This window comes from Hordeum vulgare, chromosome 3H, assembly GCF_904849725.1.
Source record: "Hordeum vulgare subsp. vulgare chromosome 3H, MorexV3_pseudomolecules_assembly, whole genome shotgun sequence".
Classification (NCBI taxonomy): domain Eukaryota; kingdom Viridiplantae; phylum Streptophyta; class Magnoliopsida; order Poales; family Poaceae; genus Hordeum; species Hordeum vulgare.
The window spans coordinates 121,216,750-121,234,511 of record NC_058520.1 but is presented as its reverse complement, the minus strand read 5'-3'; the positions used below and the strand labels follow the sequence as shown (position 1 = coordinate 121,234,511).

The window sequence follows — 17,762 nt, the reverse complement described above, 5'->3', positions numbered from 1 at the left end:
TTGGAATTAATTGAATTTTAAAAAAATAAGTTTTTATAAAGTTTTTATTTTGTGAAAAGTAAAATGTTCAGGTTGTAGGAAATTTTATTCTGAAATTTTTTATATATAATATGCCTATATAAAATGTTCTCTTAGTTTTGTTTATATGTTTTCTTCGTTATTTTTTAAAACAAAAAAAACGGTAAACACTGTTCTTACGGGAATAAAAAAAGAACACAATAGGCCCGTATTGCTGCATCCGGCCGGCCGATGCTTCCTGCCCATGAAACGTTTTCTTTTCCTTTTCTCCTCTTTACGTATATGTTTAGTCCCACATTGCCTAGCTATGGACCATTAGACCTTCTTTCCACCTATAAATATAGACCCATAGGAGCATCCAAAAAATCATCTATTTCGGGTTAAATCAATCTTTTGGTTTGACTAGGTTTATTAAATAAAAATATTCTTTTCTCTTCGGCGGGATTTCTCAAAGTCGTCTCCTTATTGGAATTAATTCTTTCTCTCCATTCTAAAGGTATTTCTCTTCGTATTTTTTATACTCCCGTAGTTCATCATTTCTAGACTAGTATTCCTACACTAGTATACGGTAGAGTAATTAGATATATTAATTAGTCTTCGTATTTACACATTAGTACTAGAATTCTTTTAGACATAGTACTTTTCTTCCGTAAAACAGCTTGGCCCTGATTTTTCAAATAGCCATAACTTTTTACTCGTTTATCCGAATTATATGAAACCAACGCCGAGAGTTTCGTCTTGATCCCACCTATCCGGTGAACCTATCATATCAACTTTTTGAAATTTTCAAATTTCGAAATTTGTTCACACTGATATTCAAACTTCTTTTGATCATATCTTTTTATTCGTAGCTCCGTTTTAGATGAATCCAATTGCGTCGGATTCGTATCAAAGTATTCTTCCCGTTTGTATCATTAGTTTTAACTTTTCAACTTATAATTTTGATCAAATAAGATTTATCTATTAGTGCCCATCGTTCTAAGTCGATTCAATGTTATATTAAAGTATTTGTATCTTTTGATCCGCTATTTCAAATCTAGTAATTCTTTTTTCTACACGCTCATATTGATCTCCTATATCCAGTAGCATCATTAGTTTCGACGTTTGAACCTTACAAATTTGAGAGATTCAAATTTGTATTCGAACATTCATTTGATCTTATCTTGCAAATCGTACCACCTTCTCAATTGATTCCTTTTACCCGTAAACACTCATGTCATATATATTTTTCGTACGTAACCATCGTACTTCAGTTCAACTTCTCTTGACCTTTTGAATGCAAATTCAATTCATGCTTCAATTCGCTATAACTTGCGTTGTAGTGCTCCATTTCAAGAAATTCTTTCTACAAATAAATTCTTATGACTATTACTATTTGTCAAATAAAATTCATGTTGTTCTCCCAATATTTTTTATCATCTCCCATAGTGTATGCAAGTCGAGCTTATATAGCGATAGTTGATCATCCTTTGACTCTTTTGAGTTGACCCCTTTCACCTTTCCTTTTACAACACCATAAGGCCCTATCTTTTTTATTAAACCTTAGTACGTTGTTATTTTGCACCAAGACATGCTTTGTTCTTATGTTCTCTTGGTTCTTCCTTTTTGGCATGAATGTTTATTGAATGCTATTCGTTTACGATAGATTGCTCGCAGTGTCGCGAGTAGAATTATCAGGATTTTGAGAGCGACTATCTTCATCAAGTAATACCAGGCAAGTCATTTGATCATGTATCACATATGTTTTATGCATCGTAGTTCTACCATCCTACGCCCAATTGCATGCTGAGTAGGTACTTGGAAATTATGGTTACATATTGTAGTATCATGTGGTAGGCACCCAACAACCCCGTTACTTGGCCCGGGACGACAAATTTTATATTGCTATGCTTGAGTAGATGGGATTCTGGTTGAGAGTTTATCACGAGTGATGCAATGCAACTCTGGGTGAAGGACGGTTGATCGGCTCCCTAGAGAAACCAGTGGATGACCCGGGATGCTGGGGACGGCCATGACATCTTGGGGAAAGCTTCACCCAGGCTCAAAGAGACGGACGGATATTTTCAAGACCCAAGGCTTACCTGCACAGCCACAAGTCATTATGGGCTCTGGCTTGGTCGGACAACACGGCGACTCTGGACAGGCGGTGCTAGCAGATGCAGAAGAACGGTAGGATTGGATGGGCACCGACAGGGATTCAGAGGGACCCGTTGAAAGACCATGTTTTGATCATCCGGTCTTCAAACACCCTGAAGTGCGAGGACATACACGGAGGCGATCAAATCTTGTGAGGAACGTGTGCAAAACTCTGCAGAGTACTCAAACCCAATCGATTAGCCGTGTCCACGGTCATGGACAACTTGAGCCAAAGGAACTGAGGTTATCTGAAATTCTCAACACAAATAATAATATTGATGTGGGTATTATTGACAACATGGGTACGAGAATTGGTTGGTGGAATCATCTCGTTAACAACCAACAATGTAGTAACATTTTGCTTTTAGCCCCTCTCTTGATGTAGGAGAAAACTTTGCTTTTCACTAAAAACTTACAGCCCCACCTGCCATATATGCATATAGTATAGATGATATTTTACCCCTCTCTTTTGTGACTTGCCAGCATATTCAATATGCTGACCTACACGGCTGCAACGTCTTATGTTGCAGATATTTTCCTCGACGAGTAAGAGTACGATTCAGGGTTACGGTCTACATTCAACTTGCCGTTGGTGTTTATTGGGACTCCACTCCCTTGACTGCTTCCGCTGAGATAATTAAGGTATATATCAGTTTTACGCAATTTACATGTGATTGCACTTTGATATATACATTGATGTACTGTGTGTGCCAGCATACTGATCCAGGGATGACACAGATACATAGAGGCTTGACTCGTTTTGAGTAGGGTCGCTACAGAAATGGTATCAGAGCACATGCCCTAGAAACTGGAAATTGCTTAGGATAGGATCTCTCAAAAATCTTATTCTCGGGAACACCTTTCACTTCTCATCTCTTCTGATTTCATCAAACGTTCTCTCTCACCTCCAATAGTTAAACAATACCCTTACCCCTTCGACCTCATGAAGAATCAACGGAGTTCTACTTCAAAGTAAAGAGGATTTCACCACGCGTTTGAAGAATTGAAGCTACACCAATAGAGGACTCTCGAGACCCGAAGAACTCGAAGACCCTGAAGTGTTCGAATAATTATATGACCATTAGAAGTCCAAACCCCTTTTATATACTCACGTTAGATACGATGATTTGTGAGCCGTCATTGGTGTGTGTTTTTCGACGGCCACAAATAAAACCTATTCTCAAAAATATTGTTTGTATTGTGTGTATCTCCCTCCCTCTCTTACCCGTCTCATCCCCAAAACCTCAACCCTACCAGATGGAGTATGAAGCTGGACTTGTAGTCTCTGGACCAATGACCCAGCCGGAGGCTGATATATGGATTCAAAACATGGAGAACCACTTCGGGAGCAACTTGATCTCAAGGAAGTATGAAGTGGAACACGCCCTTCAGTACTTTACACAAAGTGCTGCAATCTGGTGGAAAATGCATCATGCCATACAAGGATTTAGTGGAGCAGAAACCTGGGACGAATTCAAGAAGACTTTGTTTAGATCCCGTCTCATTCAGAAGGGCTATGATAATCCGAAGGAGAATACTTGTGCGTGCAAGATCTGTGGAGAAATAGGACACACCCAGGAAGAACACAAGGATGGATGCACTCATTGTGAAGGAAATCACCCAGCTGAGGAGTGCCCAAGTAGTCAGGTGACTTGTTTCCTTTGTGAAGGAACCACCCACTACCCAGCTTAGTGTCACATTTACCCCAAGGTGCAACAAGTTGTCAAGCAGCAGAAAGATGCAGTGAAGGAAACCCTCAAGAAGAAGATTCTAGAAGAACCTGTGATGAACGAATATATTGAAGACCCTCATGGACAAGGTGTGACCAGATTTTTCTCCAATGCATCTTACTCATGTGGAGAAGAAGGACATTATTCACAGGGTTGCACGAAGAGAAGCCAAGAGTATCTAGGAAACTTCCCGACGGAAAAAGTGGAGTTTGATCCACTTGAAATAGAAGAACTGGCCAAAATAAAGGAGTCCGGAAAGAAAAAAAGGTACCCTCGAAAGAGCCAAATCTCTGCAGATATAGACCTAAGTCATGTCAGATGTTACAAGTGTATGGAATTTGGCCACCACAAATACATGTGCTCAGGAAGGAAGCCGGAAACCCAAGGAGCAAAAGCAAACACTAAGACGCCTCAAGACTTGTCAGAACTCATTTGCTTTCGTTGCAAGGAAGCAGGACATTTTGCTAACGATTGTCCACAAAGGAAGAAAGCTAGAAAGGAGTAGTTAAGTTTTGACCACGGCAATTAGTGTAATCTGAAGAACACTTGTTTTTCACGAGATCATGGAGTGGATTTTTTTTGTAACAAAAGTCCCTGAGATTGTAATAACATCATGAATAAATGGAATTTATTGTCTCATGATTGCCTATGTTGAAACTGTATGCGTTGTTTCTCTTCGAACAAAGATCTCTGAACAATTATGAGGATATGAGAAAATATGGTCGATGCAGGCATGAGTATAATTCATTTTAAGTGTGGTAGTAATCGGTAAACCCACAGGATCTACTGAGTAGGAATGTACCATAACTACCAAGGAGACATATACATTCCTATGAGTACCTATTTACTGACACCTGCAGATGACAACTCTCTACGAGTCATTCCTCAAGGGCCCAGAAACGATCATGACCCTGACCAGTGATCATGATTACCCGAAAATCCTGAAGGACATGATGAAGCACATTCATCTTGAAGGAGATGCAGTCTACAAAGGCTACCCATTCATGGAAAGTGGAGTAGAACTTTGGTACATGGAAGTACACCTCCACCATGTGAAAGGAGTTTGTCCAAAGACTATGGGGCAATACTTCTTCATTTCACGTGTACCACGATCAACCTTCTTTGATGCTGTTCGTGAAGCTGCCATGGAAGCCATACGTCAGATTGGAGAAATACTTGAAGCAAGACTCCGTCATACCCAGGAATACCTGAGTGAGGTACGTGCGGAGATGATGGAGATGAAGCTCATGGCCACCATGAAGAAGCAAAAGATGGATGATTTCAAGGAGCACCTCGGAAAGTTCGAGTGGAACTAAAGTACCTCCAAGAGAGACAGATGAATAAAGTTGGCAGAAATGCTTGACCATACCGAACAATGTGGATGGCAGCATTTGTAATAAATTACTTTTGAGTTGGAATTTTGAAGAAAGTAAGGATGTAATAAAGGATTGATTATGAAATGCATAGGATTTATGGATGAACCAATACCTTTTCATGGTAAACACACCAATGGAAAGTATCCCACAGAGTGGAGTGTGTACCAAAAATAAGTCTGAGGACTATTTTTATGATGGTTACCCCAAGAGTATGATGGAACGAAACACTATGGAATTTAAAGGCCGAGTAATTCCAAGTATGCCTGAAAACCACAGACCCCGGGACTAACAAGGATCAAGTACTATATTTTGGACAAGGAATCTTCTATCAGCAACATTTCCCTAAGAGCATACGAAACCTGAGAGTTGTGAAGCTACGACAGATGTTTTGTTTAGCTTGCAGAATCATTGGATTTATCCAAACTTTGTTCGTGTACAAGAGAAATTATGCAACGCTTGTGAGGATGCCCAAGTGTTAGAATACGAGATTCACTAAACCTTATACAAGGTAAAGATTTCAGTGCGACATGGTTTGGCCACCATGACGACTTACTATTATCATTCTCTTGCTATTCGGAATGGTAAATCTGAGAGACTTACCCATAGTGAGAGACAACGTTCTTTGAAGCTTTTGTTTGAGCCTTAGAATGGTATAATGAAAGCCCATGTACATGGCACTTGCTGTCACGCGTAGGAAATTTTACGGCGAGGATGAAACCAAGACCCCTCTCTCTTCAGGATAACCACAACTGGTAGACCACCATGAGAATCATCGATAGGTTATTTAGAATTGACCACGAGACTGTCAGTTAAGAAGACATAGTAACGGAAGAACCTTATATCAATAGAAGAACCCTCGTTTTGATGGAAACATTATGAGTATAATGTAAGATCATCACCAAAGGAGTTACGATGAAGAATGTGACAAGCCCGATGTCGAGACCCGAAAGGATTGTTAAAAATTTGAGGGACCGGTAACTCCCATTTTAAGTGTGGTAGCATCCCGCTTTGCAGGAGATTGCATTTGTTAGAAGACCCCAAACCCTAACCTTTTCTTTTTAGCCTCTTCGAATCTCGAGGACGAGATTCATTTTAAGTGTGGTAGTTTGTAACATCCCAAAATTATAAATTTTGGAATGTTAATATAATTATTAGATTCATTGTTTGTTTGTTTGAGTGATTGAAGCCTGAGTGGAATTTGAAACTTTTTTAAAACTTTTGAATGAGGGGGAATAAAATGACTTTCCCATTTTCTTTTGAATTCAAATTCATCCATTTAAAAATCAGTGAGAGAAGATAACATGACTTCTTCAACTATAAAGAATTTCAATGAATGTGGCATTTGATTTTTTTCCTTTGGTTTTTGATTTTGAATTTTATTTTTGGCACAATATTTCAACCACAATTTTTTTCTCGCAATATACTTGCCAAGCAAGAAAGAGAGGAGGTAACATGACACCCCCCAAAAAATAAAAGTCAGAAGAAAAATAGTGCCAAAAAATTTAAAGACAAAATTTGGAATTAATTGAATTTTAAAAAAATAAGTTTTTATAAAGTTTTTATTTTGTGAAAAGTAAAATGTTCAGGTTGTAGGAAATTTTATTCTAAAATTTTTTATATACAATATGCCTATATAAAATGTTCTCTTAGTTTTGTTTATATGTTTTCTTCGTTATTTTTTAAAACAAAAAAAAACGGTAAACACTGTTCTTACGGGAATAAAAAAAGAACACAATAGGCCCGTATTGCTGCATGCGGCCGGCCGATGCTTCCTGCCCATGAAACGTTTTCTTTTCCTTTTCTCCTCTTTACGTATATGTTTAGTCCCACATTGCCTAGTTATGGACCATTAGACCTTCTTTCCACCTATAAATATAGACCCATAGGAACATCCAAAAAATCATCTATTACGGATTAAATCAATCTTTTGGTTTGACTAGGTTTATTAAACAAAAATATTCTTTTCTCTTCGGTAGGATTTCTCGAAGTCATCTCCTCATTGAATTAATTCTTACTCTGCATTCTAAAGGTATTCTCTTCGTAGTTTTTATACTCCCGTAGTTTATTATTTCTAGACTAGTATTCCTACACTAGTATACGGTAGAGTAATTAGATATATTAATTAGTCTTCGTATTTACACATTAGTACTAGAATTATTTTAGACATAGCACTTTTCTTCCGTAAAACAGCTTGGCCTTGATTTTTCAAATAGCCATAACTTTTTACTCGTTTATCCGAATTAGATGAAACCAACGCCTAGAGTTTACTCTTGATCCCACCTATCCGGTGAACCTATCATATCAACTTTTTGAAACTTTCAAATTTCAAAATTTGTTCACACTGATATTCAAACTTCTTTTGATCATATCTTTTTATCCGTAGCTCCATTTTAGATGAATCCAATTGCGTCGGATTCGTATCAAAGTAATCTTCCCGTTTGTATCATTAGTTTTAACTTTTCAACTTATAATTTTGATCAAATCAGATTTATCTATTAGTGCCCAAAAGTGTTCACATCATTCTAAGTCGATTCAATGTTTTATTAAAGTCTTTGTATCTTTTGATCCGCTATTTCAAATCTGGTAATTCTTTTTTCTACACGCTCATATTGATCTCCTATATCCAGTAGCATCATTAGTTTTGACCTTTGAACCTTACAAATTTGAGCGATTCAAATTTGTATTCGAACATTCATTTGATCTTATCTTACAAATCGTACCACCTTTTCAATTGGTTCCTTTTACCCCTAAACACTCATGTCATATATATTTTTTGTACGTAACCGTCGTACTTCAGTTCAACTTCTCTTGACCTTTTGAATGCAAATTCAATTCATGGTTCAATTCGCTATAACTTGCGTTGTAGTGCTCCATTTCAAGAAATTCTTTCTACAAATAAATTCTTATGAATATTACTATTTGTCAAATAAAATTCATGTTGTTCTCCCAATATTTTTTATCATCTCCCATAGTGTATGCAAGTCGAGCTTATATAGCGATAGTTGATCATCCTTTGACCCTTTTGAGTTGACCCCTTTCACCGTTCCTTTTACAACACCATAAGGCCCTATCTTTTTTATTAAACCTTAGTACGTTGTTGTTTTGCACCAAGACATGCTTTGTTCTTATGTTCTCTTGGTTCTTCCTTTTTGGCATGAATGTATATTGAATGCTATTCGTTTACGAGAGATTGCTCGGAGTGTGGCGAGTAGAATTATCAGGATTTTGAGAGCGACTATCTTCATCAAGTAATACCAGGCAAGTCATTTGATCATGTATCACCTATGTTTTATGTATCGTAGTTCTACCATCCTATGCCCAATTGCATGCTGAGTAGGTACTTGGAAATTATGGTTACATATTGTAGTATCATGTGGTAGGCACCCAACAACCCCGTTACTTGGCTCGGGACGACAAATTTCATATTGCTATGCTTGAGTAGACGGGATTCTGGTTGAGAGTTTATCACGAGTGATGCAAGAATAATTTAATAACCAAGACCGGTTAAGTCAAGACTTTTCAAGACCTCGTGATGCAATGCAACTCTGGGTGAAGGACGGTTGATCGGCTCCCTGGAGAAACCAGTGGATGACCCGGGATGCTGGAGACGGCCATGACATCTTGCGGAAAGCTTCACCCAGGCTCAAAGAGACGGACGGATATTTTCAAGACCCAAGGCTTACCTGCACATCCACACATCATTATGGGCTCTGGCTTGGTTGGACAACACGGCGACTCTGGACAGGCGGTGCTAACAGATGTAGAAGAAAGGTAGGATTGGATGGGCAACGACAGGGATTCAGAGGGACCCATTGAAAGACCATGTTTTGATCATCTGGTCTTCAAACACCCTGAAGTGCGAGGACATACACGGAGGCGATCAAATCTTGTGGGGAACGTGTGCAAAACTCTGCAGAGTACTCAAACCGAATCGATTAGCCGTGTCGACGGTCATGGACAACTTGAGCCAATGGAACTGAGGTTATCAGAAATTCTCAACACAAATAATAATATTGATGTGGGTATTATTGACAACATGGGTACGAGAATTGGTTGGTGGAACCATCTCATTAACAACCAACAATGTAGTAACATTTTGCTTTTAGCCCCTCTCTTGATGTAGGAGAAAACTTTGCTTTTCGCTAAAAACTTACAGCCCCACCTGCCATATATGCATATAGTATAGATGATATTTTACCCCTCTCTTTTGTGACTTGCCGGCATATTCAATATGCTAACCTACACGACTGCATCATCTTATGTTGTAGATATTTTCCTCGACGAGTAAGAGTACGATTCAGGGTTACGGTCTACACTCAACTTGCCGTTGGTGTTTATTGGGACTCCACTCCCTTGACTGCTTCCGCTGAGATATTTAAGGTATATATCAGTTTTACGCTATTTACATGTGATTGCACTTTGATATATACATTGATGTACTGTGTGTGCCAGCATACTGATCCAGGGATGGCACAGATACATAGAGGCTTGACTCGTTTTGAGTCGGGTCGCTACAATATCCAAACCGGAAGATCAGCTTCTTCAAGAACTTGACCGCTGTCTCCGCATCGCAAGTTCCAATAGGTTCTGCCTCGACCCACTTGGTGAACTTATCTACCGCCACCAGCAAATGGGTTTCCTTGTTGGATGGCATTTTAAAGGGGCCGACCATGTCTAACCCCCAGACCGCAAAAGGCCAAGTGATGGGAATCATTCTTAGTTCTTGAGCCGGCACATGAGCCTGTCGTCCATAACGCTGGCATCCCTCGCACCGACGAACTATATCTTCTGCATCTGCATGAGCCGTCAACCAAAAGAAACCATGACGGAATGCTTTTGACACCAAAGAGCGTGACCCGGCATGATGCCCACAGTCTCCGGAATGAATGTCATTTAAGATTATGCATCCTTCTTCAGAGGAAACGCATCATTGAAAAACTCCAGAGGCACTCCGCTTATATAACTCGCCATTGATGATCACCATGGATTTGCTCCGCCAAACGATTTGATGGGCCGAAACATCGTCTGTTGGTAACTCGCCTCGGGCGAGATAAGCCAGATAGGGAAGAACCCAATCCGGCGTGACGTGGAGAGCCGCCACGAGCTGAGACTCGGGATCTGGTATTGCCAACTCCTCCTCTGATGGTAAACTCATGGATGGTTTATGCAAAATATCCAGAAAGACTTTGGGAGGAACTGGCTTTCGCTGGGAACCAAGACGTGAAAGGGCGTCAGCCGCCTCGTTGAGCCGTCGATCAATGTGGTCAACCGGATAACCATGAAAATGACCTGCCACGTCAGACACAGCTCTTCTCTAAGCCGCCATCATGGGGTCCCGAGAATCCCAGGTACCTGAAACTTGCTGCGCCACCAAATCAGAGTCGCCAAAACATCTGACTCGCGTTAGATTCATCTCCTTGGCGAGTCGCAAACCGTGAAGCAAAGCTTCGTATTCCGCAGCATTGTTAATGCAAGGAAACATGAGTCGGAGGACATAACAGAATTTATCTCCTTGAGGGGATACCAATACCACACCAGCCCCCGAGCCTTCCAGCTGTCTAGATCCATCAAAATAAATAGTCCAGTATGTAAGATCAGGCCTGTCCTCCGGAGCCTGCAACTCCGTCCAGTCATTGACAAAATCAACTAAGGCCTGAGGCTTGATGGCTGTGCGGGGGGTGTACCACACGTGATGCGGCCCAAGTTCAGTCGCCCACTTGGCAATCCGCCCTGTTGCCTCCCGATTCTGGATGATGTCCCCAAGGGGGGCAGAGCTAACCACTGTGATAGGGTATTCTTGGAAATAATGTTTAAGTTTCCGACTCGCCATAAACACCCCATACACTAACTTCTGCCAATGTGGGTACCGTTGCTTGGAAAGGGTTAGCACTTCGATGATAAAATACACCGGGCGTTGCACTGGGTACTCCTTCCCTTCCTCCTTTCTTTCAACGACCACTACCACACTTACTACTTTGGAATTTGCTGCAATATACAGAAGCATGGGATCTTTCTCACTAGGGACGGCCAGGACCGGCGGGCTAACCAATTGTCGTTTCAAGGCTTCGAGCACCTCGTCTGCCTCATTTGTCCAAACAAACCGGTCAGATTTCTTTAGTAACTGATAAAGAGGAATCGCCTTTTCACCCAGGCGACTTACCAAGCGACTTAGAGCCGCAATGCGACCCGCCAGTCGTTGAACTTGATTAACGTTTGCCGGCTTTCCAAGGGATGTAACTGCTTCGATTTTGTACGGGTTAGCTTCAATGCCACGCTCAGACACCAAGAAGCCCAGCAATTTCCCTGCAGGAACACCAAAAACACACTTGGTGGGATTCAGCTTCATCTGATATACCCGCAGATTATCGAAAGTTTCCTTGAGATCCTCTAGTAGCGTCTCCCCCTGGCGGGTTTTGATCACAATATCGTCGACATAGGCGTGGACGTTGCGACCGATTTGGCTGCGGAGGCAATTCTGGATGCAGCGCTGATAAGTCGCCCCCGCACTCTTGAGTCCAAAAGGCATGGACACATAGAAAAAAGCCCCAAAGGGGGTTATAAAAGCTGTTTTCTCTTGATCCTCCACGGCCATCTTGATCTGGTGATACCCTGAGTAGGCGTCCAAAAAGCACAATCGTTCGCATCCCGCCACCGAGTCAATGATCTGGTGGATGTAGGGAAGAGCGAAAGGATCTTTCGGACAAGCTCTGTTGAGGTCCGTGTAATCAATGCACATACGGAAGGTACCGTTCTTCTTGAGTACCAAAACTGGGTTAGCCAACCATTTGGGGTGAAAAACTTCCACGATGAATCCGGCGGCTAAGAGACGGGCGACCTCTTGCCCGATCGCCTTGCGTCGCTCCTCGTTAAACCTGTGAAGATACTGCTGGATAGGTTTTGCCTTTGGGTCAACATTAAGACGGTGCTCAGCGAATTCTCTCGGCACACCAGGCATGTCAGAAGGTTTCCATGCGAAGATGTCCCGATTCTCACGGATGAATTCGATGAGCGCGCTTTCCTATTTGGGATCCAGACCCGTCCCGATAGTGAACTGCTTGGATGAATCGTCGGGAACGAAATCGATTGTTTTAGTGTCATCTGTTGGTTTGAACTTGAGGGGCGACTCAGCATCTGTCGTTGGCTTCTTCAGGGGTGACTTGTCTATCGGGTCAACATTGGCCCGATGGTGTTTGAGCTCCTCTGCAGCGCAGGCGACTTCCGCATAAGCTGCGTCCCCTTCTTCACATTCCTTTGCAATCCTTCTATCCCCATCAACCGTGATGGGTCCCTTAGGACCGGGCATCTTGAGCTTAAGGTAAACATAGCACAGGTGAGCCATTAAACGGGCATAAGCCGGCCGCCCAAATAACGCATGGTAGGGGCTTTGCAATTTGACCACCTCGAATATCAGTGACTCGGGCCTGTAATTCTGCGCTGTTCCAAACGCCACTGTGAGTCTGACTCGGCCTATGGGGTACGCCGACTTGCCCGGGACGATTCTGTGAAAACCATGGTTGAAGGCATCAGGTCCTTTTCCAATAGGTTCATCCTTTGGAAAGTGTCAAAGTACAAGATATTAATGCTGCTGCCACCATCCATTAGCACTTTGGACATGGTGTAGCCCCCAACTTGGGGAGCCACGACCAACGCTAAATCGCGAGGATTGTCAACTCTTGGCGGGTGATCCTCCCTACTCCATGATATGGTCTGTTCAGACCAGTGGAGGTACCTGGGAAGCGCCGGCTCGGACACACTGTACGCCCGGTGACTCACCTTCTTATCACGTATGCAAGCATTGGTGGTGAAAACGTGATACTGCCCATTGCTTAACTGTTTGGGATTGTTGCGGAAACCTCTGTTGTCATCCTGATCCTGCGGAGCCCCCTGTGGGGGCGGCCACTGAAAGGCTCCTGGCGGGTTATACCGCCGCTGGTGGTGCACCGGATACTAGCCGCTGCTTGGCTGCGGGCCTCCCTGAGCCCCCTGTTCGGGAAAACCGCCAAAGGGGTTCTGTCGTTGCTTGGGTGCAGCAAACTGCTCCTGCCGTTGGTCCGGGTCATCGTTTTAGCTTTTCTTGATTGCCTCCGCCCGAAACTGCCGCATTACGAAACAGTTCTCCTAGGAGTGAGTCGCCGGACCGTCTGCCGTGGCATGGTGTGGGCAAGGGCCCTTGAGTAACTCTTCATAGTTACGTGGCCTCTTCCCACTAAATCCCTTGTTTTTCTTCTGGCGTTGGTTGCCACTGTTGGTGTTGGTGTTGGCGACTAAATGCGAGGGTTCCTCTTGCTGCCTTCGCTTGCCATTGGCTCCTTGATTGTGGCGGTTACGTCCCAGGAACCGGGTATGATTTTTGGATGACTCGCCCTTCTTGGGCGAATTAGCTTTACACTACAGGAATCAGCTATTTTGACGACATGTATAAATCTTTGCCGTCAGCAAATCATCGGGGCAAACGGCAAACAGGAAGTTTGCCGTCATGTGCAAACGGCAAAACGATACTATCGCCAAAAATCACGAAAAGCTGACGGCAAAAAAAACCACACGGCAAAAAATAATTATGCCGTCAACTATATGGGCAGATGACGGCAAAGAGATGATTTTTGCCGTCTACTTACGCTAAGATGACGGCAAAATAGATATCCACAACTGCGTCTAACCGGTCTAAACGACACGCAGTTTTGCCGTCTTGAATTAGCAAGGGCAGACGGCAAAACTTAATGTTGCCGTGAGGTATGGGTACAGAAGATGGGAAAAAACCCAAGTGGCGCACTGGATAAAAAAACACCGGCTAAAAAAAACAAAGCCCTCCCTCTCGCGACTTGCTCCTCTGGTGAAAACAATATCTAGGGTTCCCTCACCGGCCGCCGCCGCCATAAGTGCCACAGACGCCGCCACAGGTGCCCTCCCCGGCCGCCGTCGTCCGTCTCACCGCTGCTCCATTCTCACCGGTGCCCAGCCCGCCACTCCATTCTCCTTAGCCACGTCATTGAGTGCTTTTATTGGATCTAGCTTTGTGATCAAGAAGATTGGCCTGAAGAAAGCTGGGGACGTTGGGGTAAGAGCAGGTTGTGCCTCTCTCCTATATCTATTTCAATGTTTTTTTCATCGCAGACAAGGTTAAAGACAAATTTTTAATATTTCTACTACTTTAATCCATTAATAATTAATCTACGCTTTTTACCCTCATGATTTATAGGTTCTGGAGGCTACTCATACTTATATGAAGCGTTATGATGGATAGGAATGGTAACTAGTAAGTATCACTTACCCTGAGTTGTTTCTTTATGTGGTGGCGTTACAGCAAAGGCACTCAGTAGAGATAGTAACCCAATTTTCTTTTCTTTGTGGGGCAACAACCCACAAAAAAACTGAGTTTTGTTGCCACACAAATATCTTCGAATAGATGTATATTTTGGTAGTTTTTACGTCGAGCATTAGATGTCAGGTGAGGATAGTGCTCGTGCTTGTACCATTGATGAGAAGAACGATGGATCACCTCCTTACAATACTAGAACACAGGAGCCTAGTTTCACTATAGTTTTATTTGGAGTGAACAACATTTTCTAATAATATGATGTAGGCTTGAAGTAATGTTTATCGCTCTCTATTATTTCTTGCAGTGATTCTGGGTGAGGTGGCCAATTTTGCAGCATATGCATTTGCTCCAGCAATACTTGTTACTCCTCTTGGAGCATTGAGCATCATATTTAGGTTTTCCACATACCATCCTTCCTAAGCCATAATTCTGGTGAACTGATAATAGAATGTTTCCTTAATTCTCTTTCGTTCATGCAGCGCAGTGCTAGCACACTTCATTTTGAGTGAGAGGTTGCATATGTTTGGCGTGGTTGGTTGTGCATTGTGTGTTGTTGGTTCAGTTGATATAGTGTTGCATGCCCCAATGGAAAGAAAGATTGATTCGGTTAGCGAAATATGGCAACTCGCAACTGAACCAGGTATCTCTTTTCAAGTCCTTAAATATTTCTTGCTGCCATTTCTCATGGTTTTCCCTTTGAACGAAGGTTCATTGTGACCATGTGCCCTTAATAATATAATTTGCTTTATAACCAATTTACCATCAGTAGTTGTTCGAAACGCATTGTTCGGTAAACAATAGATGCAGTAATACTTTCTAATTCTCACCAGAGTTTTCCAGTTAGTTTCATATTTTCCCAAAGTAGGGCTCAGACATATCTTGGCTACATTATTCGACAAAAAATATATCCTTATGTTAGGCTCTCCTTCTGTGCTTGTTCCCTTATAGTGTTGGCTATTGTTCATTCTTTTAATGGATGACAGTGCTGCAGTGCTACTGATTTGGCTTTAAAAACATAAAATGCTACATACAGGAATCTGTTCCAAAGTTAACAGTTCAATTTCTTTGCTTGTTTTGTGGACAAGACATGTTGTGTCATTCTACTGCAGTTAATACCTAAAAAAGCACGGACATGGCCAGCCTCGCCGAATCCCCGTGCTGACACGGCTGGACACGGTGGAACGGCTGGACAGCGCCTCGATCTGAACGCCGCCGTCCCCGAACTGCAGCAGCCTCTCGTCCCAACGGCGGCCAAGCTGGAACAGGTAATCTAGACCTCTTTCATCTATTTTGCTTCAATTTATTGTTGAGTTGCTGGCCTGTTGCTGATTGCTTATTGCTGCTGCTGCTGAAGTGTTGAACTGCTGATTGCTTATTGCTGCTGCTGCTGCTGACTGCTGTTTGCTTATTGCTGCTGCTGCTGATTGCTTATTGCTGCTGCTGCTTACTGCTATAGTGTTGTACTGCTGTTTGCTTATTGCTGATGGCCTGCTGCTGCTGATTGCTTATTGCTGCTGCTGCTGCTGATTGCTTATTGCTGCTGCTGATTGAATGATTGGTTGCTGCTGCTGCTGATTGACGGATTCACTTGATTGGATGCTAGGGAACATTGCATCTGGGAGCCATGGAGCTACATCTGGGAGCCAATCATGAGTGGGTGAGAGTGAGGGAGGGCAACATGGACCTGGTGGGGTGGATCCAAAATATCCTCTCTGGGCTTATGTTACATGTACATTACTGCATCTGGGAGCGAATCATCAATGGGTGAGAGTGAGGGAGACAACAGACAACAAATGGGGCAGTATTTCTTTCTCTTTTCTGTCTTTAACTGTATATTACATGTACATTTATATTTATTTTTTATATATACTTGTCGTATCCCCGATGGGCTGTTTTTGGAAAAAGCCGTATCCTGTGTCCCCGTATGTGTGTCGCCGTGTCCGTGTCGGTGCTTTTTAGGTTAATACCATCTATGTTTATATGCACTATATATGTGTGATACTTCCATAAAAAGTATATGGTGTTACACCACCAAGAAAGTATCCGAGGGAAGTTGTTTCCCTTTGTGCAACATTCTTTATGTTTGTGGTTATGTTTTCTATCCCACTTTTTCAGTAAAATATTTATGTTATCAAATCAATTTTTGACATGCAACTATAATCTGTGCTGGCAGGTTTCATAGTCTATTCTTGCTTGGCTGTAGCTCTTGCACTTGTTTTACTGTTCTAGGTTGTTCACCATACCGAGCAAAGGAAAATGCTTGCATATGTTGCAATATGTTCACTATTCGGGTCTCTTACGGTAGGTTTGCAATACATCATACCAGGACATGAGTTGTTCAAATTGATTTATAATGCCCTGATGACACAAACATAGTCTATATTTATGTTGAAATTTTCTAGCTTTGGTGACACAAACATTGTATCCATTTTGGGGTATATTCCATTAGAATTAAACTCTGGAAAGCAAACCAAAGTTATAACTTGGTCTTGAATTGAAGTTTGTTCTATGACCAACATTGGGTCTGCTCTTAGCACGATTGGCCTTCCACCAATCCAGTCTAGCAAAAAGGAACATATACTATGTAAGAACTACTGGAATTAAAAAATAATTTGATATACAGCAGAATCACTAAGTAAAAGAAATAACTTCAAAGGAGTGATCTAATAGTAAATAGATATCCTTCAGGTGAAGCCTACATAATCAACATACCTTTTTTTGCACGGAAAAACAGTTTTCTGCATGTTCTGTTAATAAAGGAGGAAATAATTTAATAATCTCCTTGGTTCTACCTTGAAATAACATAAGATAACTCTCTACTTATTTGGTTGATTTAGGCATAAGTAGCTGATCCGATAAGCTTGTTGTTGAAAAAATCATACACAAAATGACCCGGATTACATTCAGCATGTAAGAGCTCTCTTAATTCCACGTCCGATAGACATAAGAGATCTCCTGTCTTCTAGCTCTATCAGCAAGATTGTGTGCAAGCTTGTTCTGGTCCCTACCGATCCAAGCTTGTGAGCAAGTGCTTGAGGGCCTCTTTAGTGTCAGAAAAAACAGAGAGCGTCATGGACCTATTAGTCGTATCTTGTTTCAGACCCTGCACCAACAACTGACAGTCTAACTCGATACTGATTGCATGGTGCACCATTTAACAGCTTGCTAGTTCCTTCAGACCGACCA

The 17,762-nt window shown here is 42.0% G+C and overlaps 1 pseudogene; it reads left to right on the top strand.

The window, feature by feature from the left end:
• The window catches only part of LOC123441557, a 37,629-nt pseudogene extending 20,677 nt beyond the window's left edge, over window positions 1-16,952 (top strand).
• The last annotated feature ends 810 nt before the right edge of the window (window positions 16,953-17,762 follow it).